Source organism: Lactuca saligna, unplaced genomic scaffold, assembly GCF_052625555.1.
Source record: "Lactuca saligna cultivar CGN05327 unplaced genomic scaffold, ASM5262555v1 scaffold_20, whole genome shotgun sequence".
In the NCBI taxonomy this organism is placed as follows: Eukaryota; Viridiplantae; Streptophyta; class Magnoliopsida; order Asterales; family Asteraceae; genus Lactuca; species Lactuca saligna.
This window is the reverse complement of record NW_027629819.1, coordinates 193061-212195: the sequence shown is the minus strand read 5'-3', so window position 1 is coordinate 212195 and position 19135 is coordinate 193061. Positions and strand designations below refer to the sequence as shown.

The window sequence follows — 19135 nt, the reverse complement described above, 5'->3', positions numbered from 1 at the left end:
GAAGGGATGCGAAGGGTGTAAGAATGAAGATGCGAAGTATTTCACAGTAGAATGCGAATTGGGGAAGAAAACAGAAGATTTCAAATATTGTCCCTGGAGTTTCGCATTTTTGGAAATAAATACTCAACTTCGCAAATGGGGGTCATAAAATGCGAAGGTGATAAATGCGAAGGGATGCGAAGGGTGTAAGAATGAAGATGCGAAGTATTTCACAGTAGAATGCGAATTGGGGAAGAAAACAGAAGATTTCAAATATTGTCCCTGGAGTTTCGCATTTTTGGAAATAAATACTCAACTTCGCAAATGGGGGTCATAAAATGATGAAATTGCAGAATTTTTAAAGAGATGCACACACATAGACAACCACACATATATTTAGAAAATTAAACTAAAAATGGGATATAGACTATTATAAGACATTGTTCTTGACTTTTGAGTCCAAAGACGTATGATCACAAGCAACCACCCCACACCCACTCTATGACCAGCCATACCTCCCCACCTTACCTATGTCACTTCAATGTTCCCTTACACTCAAATTTCACTCACTCCCACGTTTTTGAGCTGGAACAATCAACCACACTCCTCATTTTCTCTCATTTCTCTCATTCCACTAAGTAACAAACATCACTTTTTCTCTCAAACTCTTCTACACAAATTTTCGAGATCCAAGGCTGGATTCAAGTGTTCTTCCACACTTAGTAAGTATAATTCATCCTCCTTATGATTATTTCACTTCATTCTACTCAAATCATGAATATCTTACACAAACTCCATCATAATTGTGTTAGATCTTCGAATCTTCAAGTGTTTCCTCAAGTGTTCTTAGGTTGAACACTTTCCTTCTTCAACACTTATCTACTGAAATCACTCAAGGTGAGTTCATACCCCTACATTTTCATGTTTTCTCAAGTTTTCAGGGGGGGAATACAAGTTAAAACACTAAGAACGTATCTAAATTTTTCTAACAGCCTTCATCAGAAAAGTTCAACTCCATTCACAGACTGTTTTGGGCATCTTAACTATTTTTGTTTTCAAAACTGTACAAGGTGCAAATAGATCAAGTTTTTAGCTTTAAAATGGCTACTTGCACATCTCCATACGATTTTTCTACAATTTATGGTGATTTTTACAAAACTGCCTATCATTTCAAACAACAATCCGGACCAGTCTGTGATCTTGGACTTTTTCACCCAAGTTAGAAGTCATTATAAATTGAGATAAAATTTATGAGCAAACTAAACACATTTTGTGAACTCTCAGAATTTACGGATCTAGTTTTCGACTTCGTATGATTTTTCTATGATTTTTCCAAAACAGGGCAGAATTGCTAAATTTTACCAACAACATGTAAATATCATAACACTTTGTATTATGTTGAGCAAAGTGTATAATCATAAGTTTTAATGTTTGAATGTGTTTCCTAGTAGTTTATCATTATGAACTGAAACTAAGACATTCATATTAAATATTATCCATTCATTTTGGAACACGTATTATTTAACTATAAAAAGTATAGTTTGAATATATTTACAACACTAATACATCTCCATAAAAGGATTCATACATATTACATACATTTTAGATAAACTATAATAGGTATAGTTTATGATACATCACTCTGCGCACTCGTACAAAAAGGGTACATTCATACAAGAAATATTTATATTCACAAACATTTAACGTAAACTTGTTATCCTATATTGTGAGTTTCTCTATCTCTCCCCGTACGTCCGAGTGCGGGATATAATTCCTGGTAGTTATAATCAGAATCTCCTTGAGGGAGAACGTGATACTTGTATATAGATCTATATTGGGTTTGACACCCCACACCTTTCTGCTAGCTACAGTTGGACCTGCAGGTCTACGGGTGACAAATGTCATTTCATTTTTCGCGACACTGAGAACGTCGTGGCAGGTTCACATAGTCATAGTATGATTATAACGGCTCACATAGGGAACAATAAACTTGTTATCCTATATTGTGAGTTTCTCTATCTTTTCTTTCTCTCTATCTCTCTATCTCCCCGTACGTCCGAGTGCGGGATATAATTCCTGGTAGTTATAATCAGAATCTCCTTGAGGGAGAACGTGATACTTGTATATAGATCTATATTGGGTTTGACACCCCACACCTTTCTGCTAGCTACAGTTGGACCTGCAGGTCTACGGGTGACAAATGTCATTTCATTTTTCGCGACACTGAGAACGTCGTGGCAGGTTCACATAGTCATAGTATGATTATAACGGCTCACATAGGGAACAATAAACTTGTTATCCTATATTGTGAGTTTCTCTATCTTTTCTTTCTCTCTATCTCTCTATCTCCCCGTACGTCCGAGTGCGGGATATAATTCCTGGTAGTTATAATCAGAATCTCCTTGAGGGAGAACGTGATACTTGTATATAGATCTATATTGGGTTTGACACCCCACACCTTTCTGCTAGCTACAGTTGGACCTGCAGGTCTACGGGTGACAAATGTCATTTCATTTTTCGCGACACTGAGAACGTCGTGGCAGGTTCACATAGTCATAGTATGATTATAACGGCTCACATAGGGAACAATCCATAAGTTTACGGGATTTTATTTTTAAAACCTAAATGAGTTTTATGTCGATTTAAAATCACCTTTTATCTCTATGGGTACAAATACAAAACGTCGGGTCTCTATACAAAGTTATTATGATATTAAAACTATATTTCCTTTAGAATTGTTAGATTTCAGCTATAGTTGCTGAGCGTATATGTTTGAGTCATATAAGAATTTAGTCATGATTGGCCTAGAATTGGTGGTGCCCGCCTCATCTCCTGTTCCTCGTTGGGTTGTGGACCTGGGGCAGACCCACTACATTCAACGTTTTATCTAAGTTAACCCTTATATAACTTTTATACGCTGGACGATTATAGAGGAACTCTACGGATTGCTCTAGGGTTCATTAATGCATCATGCAGGATTATTTCTATTCATACTTAACTAAGAAAATATTGGATTTTCTGGAAATCAAACTAAATCGATTTTACAAGGAAAAACGGTTTCTACTTCAAACAAAACTCTTATGAACTCACCAACCTTTGTGTTGACACTTTTAAAACTACTTGTATTCTCAGGAAGTCAGTGAAACAGGAAAACTTCATCGCTTTGAGGATGGGACGTTAAACCGTCAACAAATTATTTTGTCATCATAATGTAATTGCTTTTGAAAGATGTAAACATTTACTTTGGTGTAACTTTTGCAATTATATTTATGGTGGTTGTTTTTACTTTGAGCACTATTATACTCATTGTTGTGATACTCTACATGAAGTCCTCCACCCCCAGACGTTTCCGCCATCCTTGGTTTGGGGGTGTGACAAAAATGGTTATTATTATTATTGAAATATCATTAAAAAGTGGTTAGATTACTTAATTTCTCTTATTACAATTGTTGGCTTAATCAATATCCTTATAATATTTATTCATGAAACATCCCAAAAATCATGACCAAAAATTTCATTTTTAAATCATTAAATAAATCATAGTTATTAAAATCATCTTATCAAAACAGAAACCATAGTATCTCAAAATATCATAATCGGTATATCCATATTAAAACACATGTCAAATATATCAGAGTAACATCCCACTATCCCAGGCTAAACATCATGGTTGTGCAATGCAGTCATCCTGATCTCTTCACTTTGATACCGGAAGTACCTGAAACCAAAACTGAAAAATGTAAGCATGAAGTTTAGCGAGTCTCCCCAAACTACCACATACCATACACATAAAATGCAACTAGGAGATACGAGCCCCACCCACACTCAAAGATATACGAGTATCGCCTACACTGGGATAACATGCCCCACCCTAAGAAGTACATCCCCGCCCACGCTTAATGAGATACGGGCCTCACCTACACTCAACTCTCTAGGAGATACGGGCCATATCCATACTCGACTATCTAGGAGATACGAGACCCGCCCACACTTGGCTATCTAGGATATATGGGCTCCACCCACACTCAGCTAATAGTGAGATTCGGGCCCCGCCCACACTTAGATAACTAAGAATACATATAAGTATCACACAGACAACAAGTATAACCAAATCTACCAATCCATTCCATATACATACTCAATTAATGCTAAGATACAGTCCCTGCCTACACTTAGCTACTAATAATCACACATAGCATACAGAGGATGTCATTGGTGCCTTCGACCCGTTCAATCTAGGAGGAAACTCACCTCAAATGTCGGATGATAGCTGAAACGTCTTTGTCTGGAATCAACTCTACTTACTCCTTGAACCAAAGTAACCCCTTAGATACCATTTCATACTCATAACCCTTTAGGATCAACTATGGTCAAAGTTAAGTCTAGGTCAAAGTCAAAGTCATGCTCCGAGTTGACTCAACTCGTCGAGTTTACTCCCCAACTCGCTGAGTTCCCATAAATCACAGAATCGTAAAATCGCGATCCAACTCGTCGAGTTTTCCTCCAACTCGCCGAGTTCCTCCTACTTAACAGAATCGAGACTAGCCTAGTAAAACTCATCGAGTTCCCTTGTGGACTCGTCGAGTTCCTTCATTTTCAACAGAAACAGGAACTTTCCAAACCAACTCACCGAGTTCCCTTATGGACTCGTTGAGTTCATCAATTTGTCAACCCTTCTTATTGCATTAAGTCCTTATTCTTTAAATCCAAGTCTCATATTCCAGATTTAGACTGGAAATGCCTTTAGAAGGGTAAAGTTTCCAACTTTACCCATCAATACCCTTCCTAATGAGATTTAGCTCAACCCCTAACCCAAAAGGCCAAAGTTTTCATCCCAAGACCACAAAAACTACAAGATGGACCATGAGGTTATAGATCTGGACTCTAGGGACTAAATTGTAACGCCCGCAGATCCGGGCTAGTCAATTTAGAGGCAATAGAGGTTGAAAACGACTTTTCTACAAAAAGATTATTTAGAATAAATAATCTTAACCAAGTTGTAGAATATGTCACAAGGTTTCCGTACATATAAAGAACGCCGAAATCCAAGTTATAACGAAGAAGTTATGACCCGTCGAAGTTTCGCATCGGAACCGGTACGGCGCCGAGAAGCGTAAATAATAAATTTATGATAGAGAGAGATTTAGCCTTAGCACTCTAAACGAAAGTCATAGAATATGTTAAACTAAGAACATCGATAAAAAGAACGCCCAAATATGACTTCGTATGAAGAAGTTATGATTTTTCGAAGTTTCGGATTAGCGGTGTACAACCCGAAATTTGAATTTTAGATCGATTGATTTTTAGCCGACACAACCTAAACAAGAATCGAAGATCTCGTTATTAGTAGCGTAACGATAAAAATACAGACGAAAATGGACATCGGATAAAGAAGTTATGAGATTTTAACGAACCAATCCTGTCCCGGCCTGTTAAAAATATAACTTTAAAAATAAAGTCAAAATTAGCCGACGGAGTCTAAACGAAAGTTGTAGAGTACATCTCCACCTACGCGTGGATATAAAGAACGTCAAAACCGGAGCTCGTATAAACGAGTTACAAATTATAATAGCATATTTACGTATTAAAATAAAGTATAAATCATGTATACGTACACACACACACACATATATATATATATATATACATATGTATATATCATTAGAAAGGTATCGACGATGCGGTCATTATAAGACTAATGTTGAGTTCTTTCGACATTAGTTTAGTACAAATATCATTAAATCCATTTAAAATAGTATTATAGAGGGGTGTTTAGTTGTTTATATAACTAAAAGGTCATTAAGTAATTATGGAGGGTAGTTTTTGAAAATTCAATTAGTATAAATAAGAGCCTTGGGCTCTCATAATTCTTGCACCATTCTCTTGATTCAAGAGTCTTTCTCTCCTTATCCCCCGAGCATTTTGGTCTCTCGTGATTCGACTTCTCTTTCTGTAGTTTTAGTATAGTAAGGTGAGCGCTGAAGCGCTGCACGAATCTTTCTTAGAAAGATTCAGCGACGAAGTTCTGCCCCTGCAGAGCCCAACTCCTAGCTAAAATCCCCTTGAAAGTAAGTTATGCTTACCCTATTTTAAATATAGTTTATATTTAAAATTAGTATTGTTATTATAAATTTATAATAAATATTTGAGCTATTATTATGACTTATATAAGTGTCGTTATAATATCTTTTAACTACTCGCGGTACGGGGAATCTGGTTTAAAGGGCCGCATAGGGTTGTTGGATTTCAGAAGTGCTATACGCCAAAATGGTCCTGCCCTCCGGTGTTTTATGTCTGGCCCCTGTCTGTACATAGTAATTGGAAAGTATTGTTTAAACGCTTATATAATAATAATAATAATAATAATAATAATAATAATAATAATAATAATAATAATAATAATAATAATAATAAGACTAATAATTAGTCACGGTAATATTAGACTAAAATCTAGTGGTGATAATACTAGGTTTCGTCAAAGGAAATTATTGTAAAGTAAACGAAGCGCTGTCCGAGTACCGAGTCACCACCTTCTCAGGTGAGTGCATAGTCCCTTTCATCTTACACATAGATATGAAGTATTTTAATATAAATTACGTGCTATGTGTGCATATTGTCTGAATACTTGCTGTCTATGCTGAGTGAAAGATTTTATACATGTTTTAAATGATTTAAACTATATATGTATTTTATATCTACGAAAATGTTGGGGTAAAACATGGGTAGATATAATAGATGAAATATGAGTTGGATGATGAGTTGAGAGGTGATATAGACTATAAGGTGTGGGTGAGAGGTGTACGATGTGAGAAGCCTTTTTCCCAAACGATGTCCCCGTCATTCAACAGAGTATGGATGACAACCACAAACTATCCTAGATAGTCCAGTGGAACACTATCAGGCTCGCAACCTGTAGCTGTTGTGAACGATGTGTTCACCCGGTGTAGTCTAAACCTTGGTGATCATGCAGACTTGATACCTAGACCATGGCGATCATGCAGACTTGGTGCCAAAACCTTGGCGACTATGCAGACTTAGTGCCTATTGTATAAATTCTGGCGACTATGCAGACTTAGTGCCTAAACCCCGGTGACGATGGACTTCGTGCTGATTCCTTAGGATGATCCTTAGGAATGTATGAACGAGGAATAGTTGATTCTTAGGGTAGATCCTTAAGAATAAAGCAGATAATAGGGATGGGTAATTGGGTTGATTGTTTGATTGTTTGAAAATAATAATTATATTATTGTGGGTTGAAAACCCTATGTACTCAGCAGGTTTCCCAACCTGACCCACTCAGTTTATTTATATCACAGGTGTTGATATGAAGTCACATTACACTGAGAGATTTAAAGAGATGTAGATCACTAGTGTAAATAAATGTAAGTTCTGTTTATGCTTATGTTTCTGTATTAACGATGACATCCCAAATGTTTTAAAATGAACAAAATACGTTTCTTCGAAAATGTTTTAAAAACGTATTTATCATGTTTTTCTGGGAACAAATTCCGCAACATTTTTATTAAAAGAAGTACTCTGATTTTTATAAAACATAAACAAAAATCGGTCTTTTCTGGCCGTGAAAATGGGGATGTCACAGTTGGTATCAGAGCATTAGTTTAAGCGAACTAGGAATATGGATTTATTTCTAGACTTAAACTTAGAATGCTAAGTGATGATTGCGAGGAGTGTGTCAAATAGATTTAGGCAATGCACCTGAATAGACACAAGCACTAGCTTATTTTAGGAATGATGCCTAAATTCCTTTTACGTGCTAAATGATGCTATAGTTTGATCGGATCTATGGTCTGTTGCCGATCGGATCTGGACACCTTATGTGTTTAGGATTCTAAACGTACGAATACGATATTAGAACTAGCATATAAACGTTTCGGAGTGATAAGGATGATTTAAACGTCAATCTTAAGTAAAGGTGTAGATTCACCTTATTCGGTGTATAGATCAAGATGGCAAGGACCCGTAGCGGAAACATGAATGCAAATGGGAACCGGAACCAACCCCCGGTGATTGAGCAAATACCGGTTGTGGTAATCGCTGCTGAGCCAATAACAATGGCCGGAGTGCAAGCGATGATCCAGGAGATGTTGGATAGTCAAATGGAGGAAACCAGACGTTTGCTCCAGCAAAATCGAGAAGAAGCAACCATACAGATCGAACAGCCCGAGTTGAACGAAGGGCAGACTGAGGAGGGAAACTACAGTGGGACTGTTGGTCAAGCCAACCCACCGATAGTTAGGCAAAACCACCAGGATGGAGGAAATGATGGACGTGGATGCAAATACAAGGATTTCATGGCGTCCAAACCACCGAGTCTATCTGGAACCCCGATACCGGTGGAAGTCATGAACTGGATCTCTGAGATGGAGATGATGTTTGAGAGTTGCGAGTGTAGCAACAGGCAAAAGACCGCTCTCGCGGTTCCTTTGTTGAAATCTGGAGTACTAAGCTGGTGGAAGCTACTAGCCGATTCGATGCCCAAAGGAGAAGCGAGCAAGATGTCATGGGAGGATTTTCTAGTGCAGTTAAAAATGCAGTACTGCTCTGAGCAGGATCTTCTGGAGATCAACAACGAGTTTCAGAATCTAAAGAAGGGAAAGATGAGTGTCATCGAGTATGCTGCAAGTTTTACAGAGAAAATGAAGCTTGTTCCTTATCTAGTTCCAACTGAGCTCTTCAAGGTCAATAAGTTTGCCCATGGATTACCAACAGACTTTGGACCAATGGTCAAGCAAGCAACCACTTTGAAAGGAGCCATCTGGGCAGCCAGGAATGTTGAGACCCAGATTAGGGAAAAAGGTCTGGAGAGAGCTGAAGTTGGCGAGAAAAGGAAACATGAAGGATCATCAAAATCCAACAAGGAAAAGAAATTCTCAAAGATTGAAGAAGGAGGAGGAGGTGAAACCAAGTGGTGCGAGAAGTGTAAAAAGAAGCACTTCGGGAAATGTAGCGAGGAGGTGACTTGCTACAAATGTGGGAAGACAGGGCATTACGCCAGCAAGTGTGCGTCCAACAAGAAGGTGTGTTATGGATGTAACAAGGAAGGGCATATTTCCAGGGACTGCCCGGGGAAAAATAAGGCAACAAGACCAGAAACGCCACCGAGGCCAAGGGCATTCCACATGATCCTCGACGAAGCAGAAAACCGTGCAAGGAATCAATGATGAGGACTTCATATCCGAAGATCAAGTTATGCAGTAGCCATAGTGTCGTATGATGTAGCCTATTAGAGGCATAGTTTAGGGTGAACTTGGACACCTATGTAATAGTTTCAAGAAATAATAAAACCTTCGTTTTGTTATCTGATGTGTTAAAATGTTATGTGATTTTCTTGTATGGTGACTTGGGAAACTGCGGGACAATACTTGGGATGAGTATGAGTAGGTGTGAATGGTAGTAGAGGCCTATACTACTGGAAGCAAAAGACTCACACTTGGATCAGGGAAAGTCACAAGGATTACCAAGAAGCTAGTAATTGATTCTGTTTTTTTTCAAGTATGTCATTACCATCGTTTCGATAATGACTAAAAAGATTGTTAATTTCCGACCCTAGTGGTCGTACCGAATTGAGTCCGACTACGATGAGTATGTTGCGTGGTTCAGGGAACCAAGTTCGATGTAGCGTCCGACTTAAACCAAACAATTGAAATCAAAGCGATCAATAGAAGTATCGCGTTCGTTGTTAAAGAAGTTGGTAGCCAGAAACGCTACATGTTAAAGTGTGATTATATCACATTAGAACATGAAGGAAGGCATAGTCTATTTTAGAATTTAACTCTAAGAGACCTAAGTCTAAACGTGCATCACATGATGATAGGTCATAATTTGAAGTCTAGCCTGAGGTAGAGAGCAGGTGCACGATCGAGTACTGCTTACAGTCAATGAGTCTAAGAGATAGACTTGAAGGAATATAGAAGTTATAATTATTACCTAGGATGAAGAGATGACGTATGGAGTCATTATACGAGCCCTGTTTCGTTGATGATTCCGGGACGTAATCATCCTAAGGGGGAGATAATTGTAACGCCTGCAGATCCGGGCTAGTCAATTTAGAGGCAATAGGGGTCGAAAACGACTTTTCTACAAAAATATTATTTAGAATAAATAATCTTAACCAAGTTGTAGAATATGTCACAAGGTTTCCGTACATATAAAGAACGCCGAAATCCGAGTTATAACGAATAAGTTATGACCCGTCGAAGTTTCGCGTCAGAACCGGCACGGCGCCGGGAAGCGTAAATAGTAAATTTATGATAGAGAGAGATTTAGCCTAGCGCTCTAAACGAAAGTCATAGAATATGTTAAACTAAGAACATCGATAAAAAGAACGCCCAAATATGACTTCGTATGAAGAAGTTATGATTTTTCGAAGTTTCGGATTAGCGGTGTACAACCCGAAATTCGAATTTTAGATCGATTGATTTTTAGCCGACACAACCTAAACAAGAATCGAAGATCTCGTTATTAGTAGTGTAAAGATAAAAATACAGATGAAAATGGACATCGGATAAAGAAGTTATGAGATTTTAACGGACCAATCCTATCCCGGCCTGTTAAAAATATAACTTTAAAAATAAAGTCAAAATTAGCCGACGGAGTCTAAACGAAAGTTGTAGAGTACGTCTCCACCTACGCGTGGATATAAAGAACATCAAAAACGGAGCTCCTATGAACGAGTTACAAATTATAATAGCATATTTACGTATTAAAATAAAGTATAAATCATGTATACGTACACACACACACACACACACATATATATATATATATATATATATATATATATATATATACATATGTATATATCATTAGAAAGGTATCGACGATGCAGTCATTATAAGACTAATGTTGAGTTCTTTCGACATTAGTTTAGTACAAATATCATTAAATCCATTTAAAATAGTATTATAGAGGGGTGTTTAGTTGTTTATATAACTAAAAGGTCATTAAGTAATTATGGAGGGTAGTTTTTGAAACTTCAATTAGTATAAATAAGAGCCTTGGGCTCTCATAATTCTTGCACCATTCTCTTGATTCAAGAGTCTTTCTCTCCTTATCCCCCGAGCATTTCGGTCCCTCGTGATTCGACTTCTCTTTCTGTAGTTTTAGTATAGTAAGGTGAGCGTTGAAGCGCTGCACGAATCTTTCTTAGAAAGATTCAGCGACGAAGTTCTGCCCCTGCAGAGCCCGACTCCTAGCTAAAATCCCCTTGAAAGTAAGTTATGCTTACCCTATTTTAAATATAGTTTATATTTAAAATTAGTATTGTTATTATAAATTTATAATAAATATTTGAGCTATTATTATGACTTATATAAGTGTCGTTATAATATCTTTTAACTACTCGCGGTACGGGGAATCTGGTTTAAAAGGCCGCATAGGGTTGTTGGATTTCAGAAGTGCTATACGCCAAAATGGTCCTGCCCTCCGGTGTTTTATGTCTGGCCCCTGCCTGTACATAGTAATTGGAAAGTATTGTTTAAACGCTTATATAATAATAATAATAATAATAATAATAATAATAATAATAATAATAATAATAATAATAATAAGACTAATAATTAGTCACGGTAATATTAGACTAAAATCTAGTGGTGATAATACTAGGTTTCGTCAAAGGAAATTATTCTAAAGTAAACGAAGCGCTGTCCGAGTACCGAGTCACCACCTTCTCAGGTGAGTGCATAGTCCCTTTCATCTTACACATAGATATGAAGTATTTTAATATAAATTACGTGCTATGTGTGCATATTGTCTGAATACTTGCTGTCTATGCTGAGTGAAAGATTTTATACATGTTTTAAATGATTTAAACTATATATGTATTTTATATCTACGAAAATGTTGGGGTAAAACATGGGTAGATATAATAGATGAAATATGAGTTGGATGATGAGTTGAGAGGTGATATAGACTATAAGGTGTGGGTGAGAGGTGTACGATGTGAGAAGCCTTTTTCCCAACCGATGTCCCCGTCATTCAGCAGAGTATGGATGACAACCACAAACTATCCTAGATAGTCCAGTGGAACACTATCAGGCTCGCAACCTGTAGGTGTTGTGAACGATGTGTTCACCCGGTGTACTCTAAACCTTGGTGATCATGCAGACTTGATACCTAGACCCTGGCGATCATGCAGACTTGGTGCCAAAACCTTGGCGACTATGCAGACTTAGTGCCTAAACCCCGGTGACGATGGACTTCGTGCCGATTCCTTAGGATGATCCTTAGGAATGTATGAACGAGGAATAGTTGATTCTTAGGGTAGATCCTTAAGAATAAAGCAGATAATAGGGATGGGTAATTGGGTTGATTGTTTGATTGTTTGAAAATAATAATTATATTATTGTGGGTTGAAAACCCTATGTACTCACCAGGTTTCCCAACCTGACCCACTCAGTTTATTTATATCACAGATGTTGATATGAAGTCACATTACACTGAGAGATTTAAAGAGATGTAGATCACTAGTGTAAATAAATGTAAGTTCTGTTTATGCTTATGTTTATGTATTAACGATGACATCCCAAATGTTTTAAAATGAACAAAATACGTTTCTTCGAAAATGTTTTAAAAAAGTATTTATCATGTTTTTCTGGGAACAAATTCCGCAACATTTTTATTAAAAGAAGTACTCTGATTTTTATAAAACATAAACAAAAATCGGTCTTTTCTGGCCGTGAAAATGGGGATGTCACATAAATGATCACGTAAAGTCTTAAACTTTATCCACATACATGGCCATAAAAGCTTCAAAAGACCAAAATGATGGTCTAAAGGTTGCATAAGAGTTCCTTGGCCATAAAGTTGGCACATTTATGCCATGAAAACCCCTTAAGGCCCAAGATCTGAAGTGTTCTCCACTTGGGACGTCCAAATCCTAAGAATCATATCACCTGGACCAAAATAAGCAAGGAACTTCAAAAATGGAGATCTAATTGACCACAAAGCAAGGTTTAAGCTTTATACCAACAAAATGTCATGGATGAAGCAAGGGTTTTCGATCTACAAACTTCTTCTTATGTCCTCAAGCTTCTCCTTCTTCTAATGGCTTCAAAACGCACACTAAAACAGTTGAAATAACTCACAAACACACATAATAGCATTAGGGTTTCGAGATTTAAGGTTTGGGACTTAGAGGCTGGAAATGAGGCCAACATGAAAGGTTTAAGGTGTTTAAATAGGGTGCAAACCTCGTAAATTAGGGTTTCATCTCTGCCAGCCTACTCGTCAAGTTGAGGCCTCCCAACTCGTTGAGTATCTTACTTAAGTTAGGCGACCCTTATGATCTCTACTCGACGACTTTGGGGCTCCCAACTCGTCGAGTTGCTCTATAAAATGGAATAAATCTAAGTTAAATACGTATTAGGAACCAGACGTTAGAATTTAACCCCTAATAATAACGCTTTAACAAAAACACCTAAGTTTTTTTTTTTTTTTTTTTTTTTTTTTTTTTTTTTTTTTTTTTTAAAAAGAAACAATTGTGTTTTATATTTTTGCAAAAATAACCACTTTGTTCTATATGAGTGATTCTGGACTAATAAAAAATATTATAATGAGTGGTTTTCTTTTCTCATTTGAATGAAAAGTTTTTTCAAAAGCTCTCTCTACGTATATCTGAAATGTTCATTTCGAAGTTTCAAATATGACTGATATTTGTTCAAATGTTTTGTTTGAAGTCATTGTGGTGTATATTTGCTATGCTTTTTTTTTTTTTTTGTTTTTTTTTTGTTTTTTTTTGTTTTATTTCAATAAAATCAAATATTTTCTCAAAATTTTGGAATTATTTATCAGATTTTAAACTTGTTATCGAAACTCTAAGATAATTTTTTAGAGTAAATTACACAAATGATCCCTATGGTTTGGGGTAATTCGCACACTTGGTCCATAACTTATTTTTTAACTTGGAAGGTCCCTAATGTTTGTTTTTGTTACGCGCTTGGTCCCTACTTTTTGCTTTTGTTTCGCACTTGGTCCTTGTCTTACCTAAAAAGACTATTATTTAAATAGATAAAAATGGTGTTTTAGGTTGGGTAATGTGAGGGGGTTGGAGTTGGGGGTGTGTTTATTTAAATAAGTTAAAGAATCGAGGGCAAAATAGTATTTTTAGGTGACAGGGACCAAGCGCGTAAGAAAAACAAACAGTAGGAACCTTCCGAGTTAAAAAAATAATTTAAAGATCAAACACACAAATTACTCCAAACCATAGGAACCATTCGTGTAATTTACTCAATTTTTATTTAAAAAAAAAAACTGTTAGAATCTGAAAAATTAGTAAGAAAGATACACTTTTATTATAAGAAAATACTTTTGGTTGTCCTATAAAATAGACTCAAAATAACACAGTAGGCAGGTGGGTGTGGTTCGGCAAAGCAGACATGACTTCGGTGAACACCGAGCCGTGGCCATGATACACAAAACTCGGCAATATAACTCGGTATATATCTACCGATGGAGAGAGAAACATTTTTGAATTGAAAGTTACAATATTGGTCCCTAAAAATTCTTTTCTGCTACACCGTTTACCGCAAACTTAAAATAAGAATATTATATTCACCCTTTAACTTTATAAAACTTAACATTTAGATTTATTTCCTTTATTTAATGTTCAATCTCATTATTAATTTAAATAAATCCCTTCTATTTAAATTAATTATTATTATTATATCCTAAAAGTATAAGTTAGTTATTATAATACAATTTAGTTTTAAAATAACTTGTTTAAATTAATTATTTTTAATATAATTAATTTAAAAAAAAATTACAAATATTGGAACCCATACCTTCTAAATTGCAAATGTGACAAACAATGTCACATATATGATGTGGTGTTGATATGGAGTGTGACATATATAACACCACATCCCACAAATCTTAGGAAGATGTGTGTTGGTAAAACCAGAGTTAAGACAATCAATACAATTTTTAACATCAATGCAATTTTTACCGATCTATTGGGGGTTCCTAGTCAGCAGCTTGTGACAAAAAAATACATTAAGAAAATAAGAATTGAACAATCATTCGTGAGCTAGTTTGAAGCCACGGCCTTCGTGGCTTGAGATTGTGTAACAACTTTATGTGTACGCATCCAACTTTATTATAGGGAAATCAATTAATTCTATACCAAAAACCGATTTTTGTTAAAAAGGAAAATTTATCTTTAATAAAAAAATAAAATAAAATATACCAAAAAACTTAATTTAATTTTCTCTAAAAAAAAAGACCAATATTAATATAATTTTTTAATATAAAATAAGTTGAATTGAGTTGATAATGAATATAAAAAATTGAATTATATTGGATTGTATAGGTGGAAAAAAAATAAATTAATTTTTTATAAAAAAAATTAATTAGATTGGATTGTTGACGGAGATAGTTAACCACCATAACCTCAAAATGTTAAACATGGACTTAAAATGCAAGTGCCAACCACAAGCAACATTTTTGTAATTTACTCTGGAATCAATAAATGAGATTACAAGATTGTGGATTAATATTAGACCACAACCAAAAATAGAAATAACTGTTAGTACTTTTTATAAGATGTTCGAATAATAATTTATTAAGAATTGCAACAAATATATAAGAACAAAAAATGTAACATCAAAATCTGACTCCGTCGTTTGTGTAGTATTTTCTTACGAAGCCATTCCTCATAACAGTCAGAAGCTAACGTTCACGGCCTTGCATAGAAACTTGAGCGACTTCGCCGGCGACTCACCGCTGACCACCCCTCCGCCACCACCCAACAGTCTCTCGTAATACTCCACACAAAACAACGACAACGAAAGCTCCACCTCATGCCGGTTCCACACTCGCCGGACCACTTCCGACTCGCCGCTAAAGAATCTCCTCCTCTTCAGTCGACTCGCCACCGGTCGAACACACACCATGTACATTCTCCGGTACCCACCCAGAGCCAAAACCACCGACTTAACTCCAACCGACGGCGGCGACACATGTCGGAAGCATAGATTTTCCCATAACGAGTCGTTCCGGACGATGGAACACCATTGGCGACACACACACGCCGCCGCGCCCAACGACCGTCCGTCGAGCCTCTGCAACACCTCTATCAACAAATCGACGTGATCATTTATGGGAAAACACTGCTTCTGCTTCTTGGTTTCTCTCTGTATATCTTCATTGTCATGAATCTGCGACATTGATGATTAATTAGGAAGGAAAAGTAAACAGTTGTGGGTTTTCGGAGATTGGGATTTGGGGGTGGTGGGTATTTGTAGGAGGAAGAAGGGTATCGATGGGACATGGAGGAAATGACAACCCACAAAATTCCAATGGGGCGTGAGAGAACAGTGACAATTTCTTAGGGTGTGTTTTACATTTAATAATTAGGGTTAAGTTCATTTTACTATCATTTATATGCATGGATTATCAAAAGAATTAACATCATAAATGTTAACATATTTCTTTAAATAACCAATGTTTTAGTAATTTCCAGAAATTATGTCCGGAATGTTAAATTTCGGACTCGATTAAGTTTATATTGGATTGTTGGATTTGTGTTGAGACAAGAGTTACTAGACGTGAAGTTGAATGTGACATTTTGGATAGATGTATATTTCAAAATTAACATCCAACATCATCATATATGCGGACAAAACATTATTTTGAGAAATTATTTAATTTTTTTATATATATAAAAATTTATGTTTTAGAGGCTTTAAAGAAGTTATAATTGTTTTTCAAACTTTTGGTAGCATTAAGTATTAACTATTAAAAGAAAACATTGAGTTTGGAGTAGGTAAATTGGCAGCTCTTTGCTTTAGAATATTTCTAAATCAAATAGATTTTTACATAGTCAAAATACATAATTTTGACTTTAAATATGTTTAACGGCAAACATGTTTTTTCCACTGTATTTGAACTTTAAAGTTATATATATATATATATATATATATATATATATATATATATATATATATATATATATATATATATATATATATATATATATATATATATATATATAGAGAGAGAGAGAGAGAGAGAGAGAGAGATTAAAATCCTCAACTAATGAAAATAGTCAATTTCTTTGTTTATGGGGAAAGTGAATATATTGTTCTTTTGTTGTTGTTTTTCATTACGTTGTTTCAGGTTCCAACGCTTTGTTTTTGATCCGTTGAGGTGAAAATGAGGAATACGATCTTTTGGAGATATTTATATTCCTTTTTCTTTAATGTAAACAAATGTATATTACAATATTATCCCTTACTATCAAAATAACAAATGTCCAAAAGCTTACACCACTACGAAAAATTTACATAAAAACAGAAATGCATATAAATAACATAATGATCCGCCAAATAACATTCACGGTTGACCCATGAGGAACAAAGAGCAAGTTGGCATTCCCAAGCATTGATAATTTGATATCAAGAATCAACCACAACATGATGAGCTACTAAATTATGTTCCTAGACTTTTTGTTTATCCTATTATTTTCGGGTCAAAAACTAATTATATATACAAATTATAAGAGCTACCAAACACAAATATATATGAGATGTGTTTAACAAAAGTAACTGATATAGATAGGTGAAGTTTTTATTTATATATAAATATTTGGTAAAATAGTTATAAACTTCTCAAAGATGTAAATTGATATATAACATAATATATATAACTTTAAAAAACCTTCAAAAAAATACTTGATAAAACTTTTGAATTATAAGTTTTTTTTTTTTTTTTTTTATTTTTTTTTATTTTAAATAAAACTTTAAACCTGTGCTTCCATCTTTAATTTGAGTTTTTTCTCTTAAAAACGATTAAACAAAACTCTTAAAAACTTTGAAAAGTTATATATAATATTTTGAGAGGATAACATATAGTAGTTTTAAAGAAGGATAAAACAAAAATGCATTCGACACAAGAAGAATAATGTTGGTTAAGATCCAACCAAAAGAAGAAAACTAATGATCATGGTTAAGTTGCTTTCAATTCAAAAGTGCTCAGATCTTGGCCCCTACAAAATCCCACGGGACAAAATGCCTTCGATATCTACTCACCATTTTCTGGATTTCTCGGATTCACTAGGCTTCCTTTTTTTTTTTCCCGAGATATAAATATTTATGGGCATCTAAAGGGTTAAATATTATTATTAAAAAAAAAAACCTCCATGTGTGTGGGTGTGCATGTGTGTGATTGAACTTCACAAATATGTCCCATAACATAGGGTTTTTAAACACCACTATATTTATGAGATATGTTTTAGACTTTAGACCCATCACCCAAGGTTAGATCGATTAAGACTAAACATTTTTTTTTAAACTTGAAATGACATCTTTATCATTTCACATATGTAAAATTATAACAAGCTTAGATTATATCTGATCAAATAAGATTTGAAATCAAAGTTATACTGAACCGATCCACGTCAATTTTATATTTTTTGTTTCGAATATTTACTAATTAACAGTCTTAGTCTATACAACACTCAAAGACTCAAACACTCAAAAACCAGGTTAGAATGAATCATAACTAAAAATTCACAATACGAGAATCAAGAAGAGTCTAATTTCCTAACTAAACATCATAAACAAAAACTTAAGTAAATAATCAAGTTGGGACCATTTCCAACTCAACCATGCCACAAACCAATTTTTGGATCGAGTACAACGTCTTATTTTAGTTGGGTATGGTTTCATCTTGATTTATTGGTTTTATGGTTATTTACTTATTTTTACATTTGCTTCAAGTACATAAAGTAAATTCTATATACTTAAATTAGCACATCTAGTTTTTTGTAACAATGCTAATAAACAAACAAATAACGTTTAAGTGAAAAAAGATAAAAGATGCATGGCGTAGTTTTCACATGAAATCCCAAAATAGAAAAAAACGAAGGCAATAATAAGAAAAAGTCAGAGATGATTAAAGTATTAAATAGAAAAGATATGGAAAATATATATATTAAGAGTTGTCAATGAGGTTGTGGAGTGAACAAAAAGAACAAAACAAGAGACAAAGAGGTAAACAAAAGGAAGAGCAGGGAAACAAAACAAGGATTCAAAGCCAAATATTTAATTCCAATTCAATCGGAAATTGGAATCTGAGCCTCTTTCTATCTTTGGTGAAAAAGACCAGTCGATGCTAAAACAGATAAAAGTTGTTTACC

At 35.1% G+C, this 19135-nt stretch overlaps 1 long non-coding RNA gene and 1 pseudogene across 1 annotated transcript; one reads left to right on the top strand and one right to left on the bottom strand.

The window, feature by feature from the left end:
* The first annotated feature begins 527 nt into the window (after positions 1-527).
* Positions 528-3266, top strand: LOC145020745 (uncharacterized). The gene is made up of 3 exons (XR_013668917.1): positions 528-701; positions 792-876; positions 3112-3266. It is a non-coding gene; the product is annotated as an uncharacterized LOC145020745 (long non-coding RNA).
* Positions 3267-15408: 12142 nt separating this feature from the next.
* On the bottom strand, positions 15409-16293 carry LOC145020742 (F-box protein SNE pseudogene; annotated as a pseudogene).
* Positions 16294-19135: the final 2842 nt, after the last annotated feature.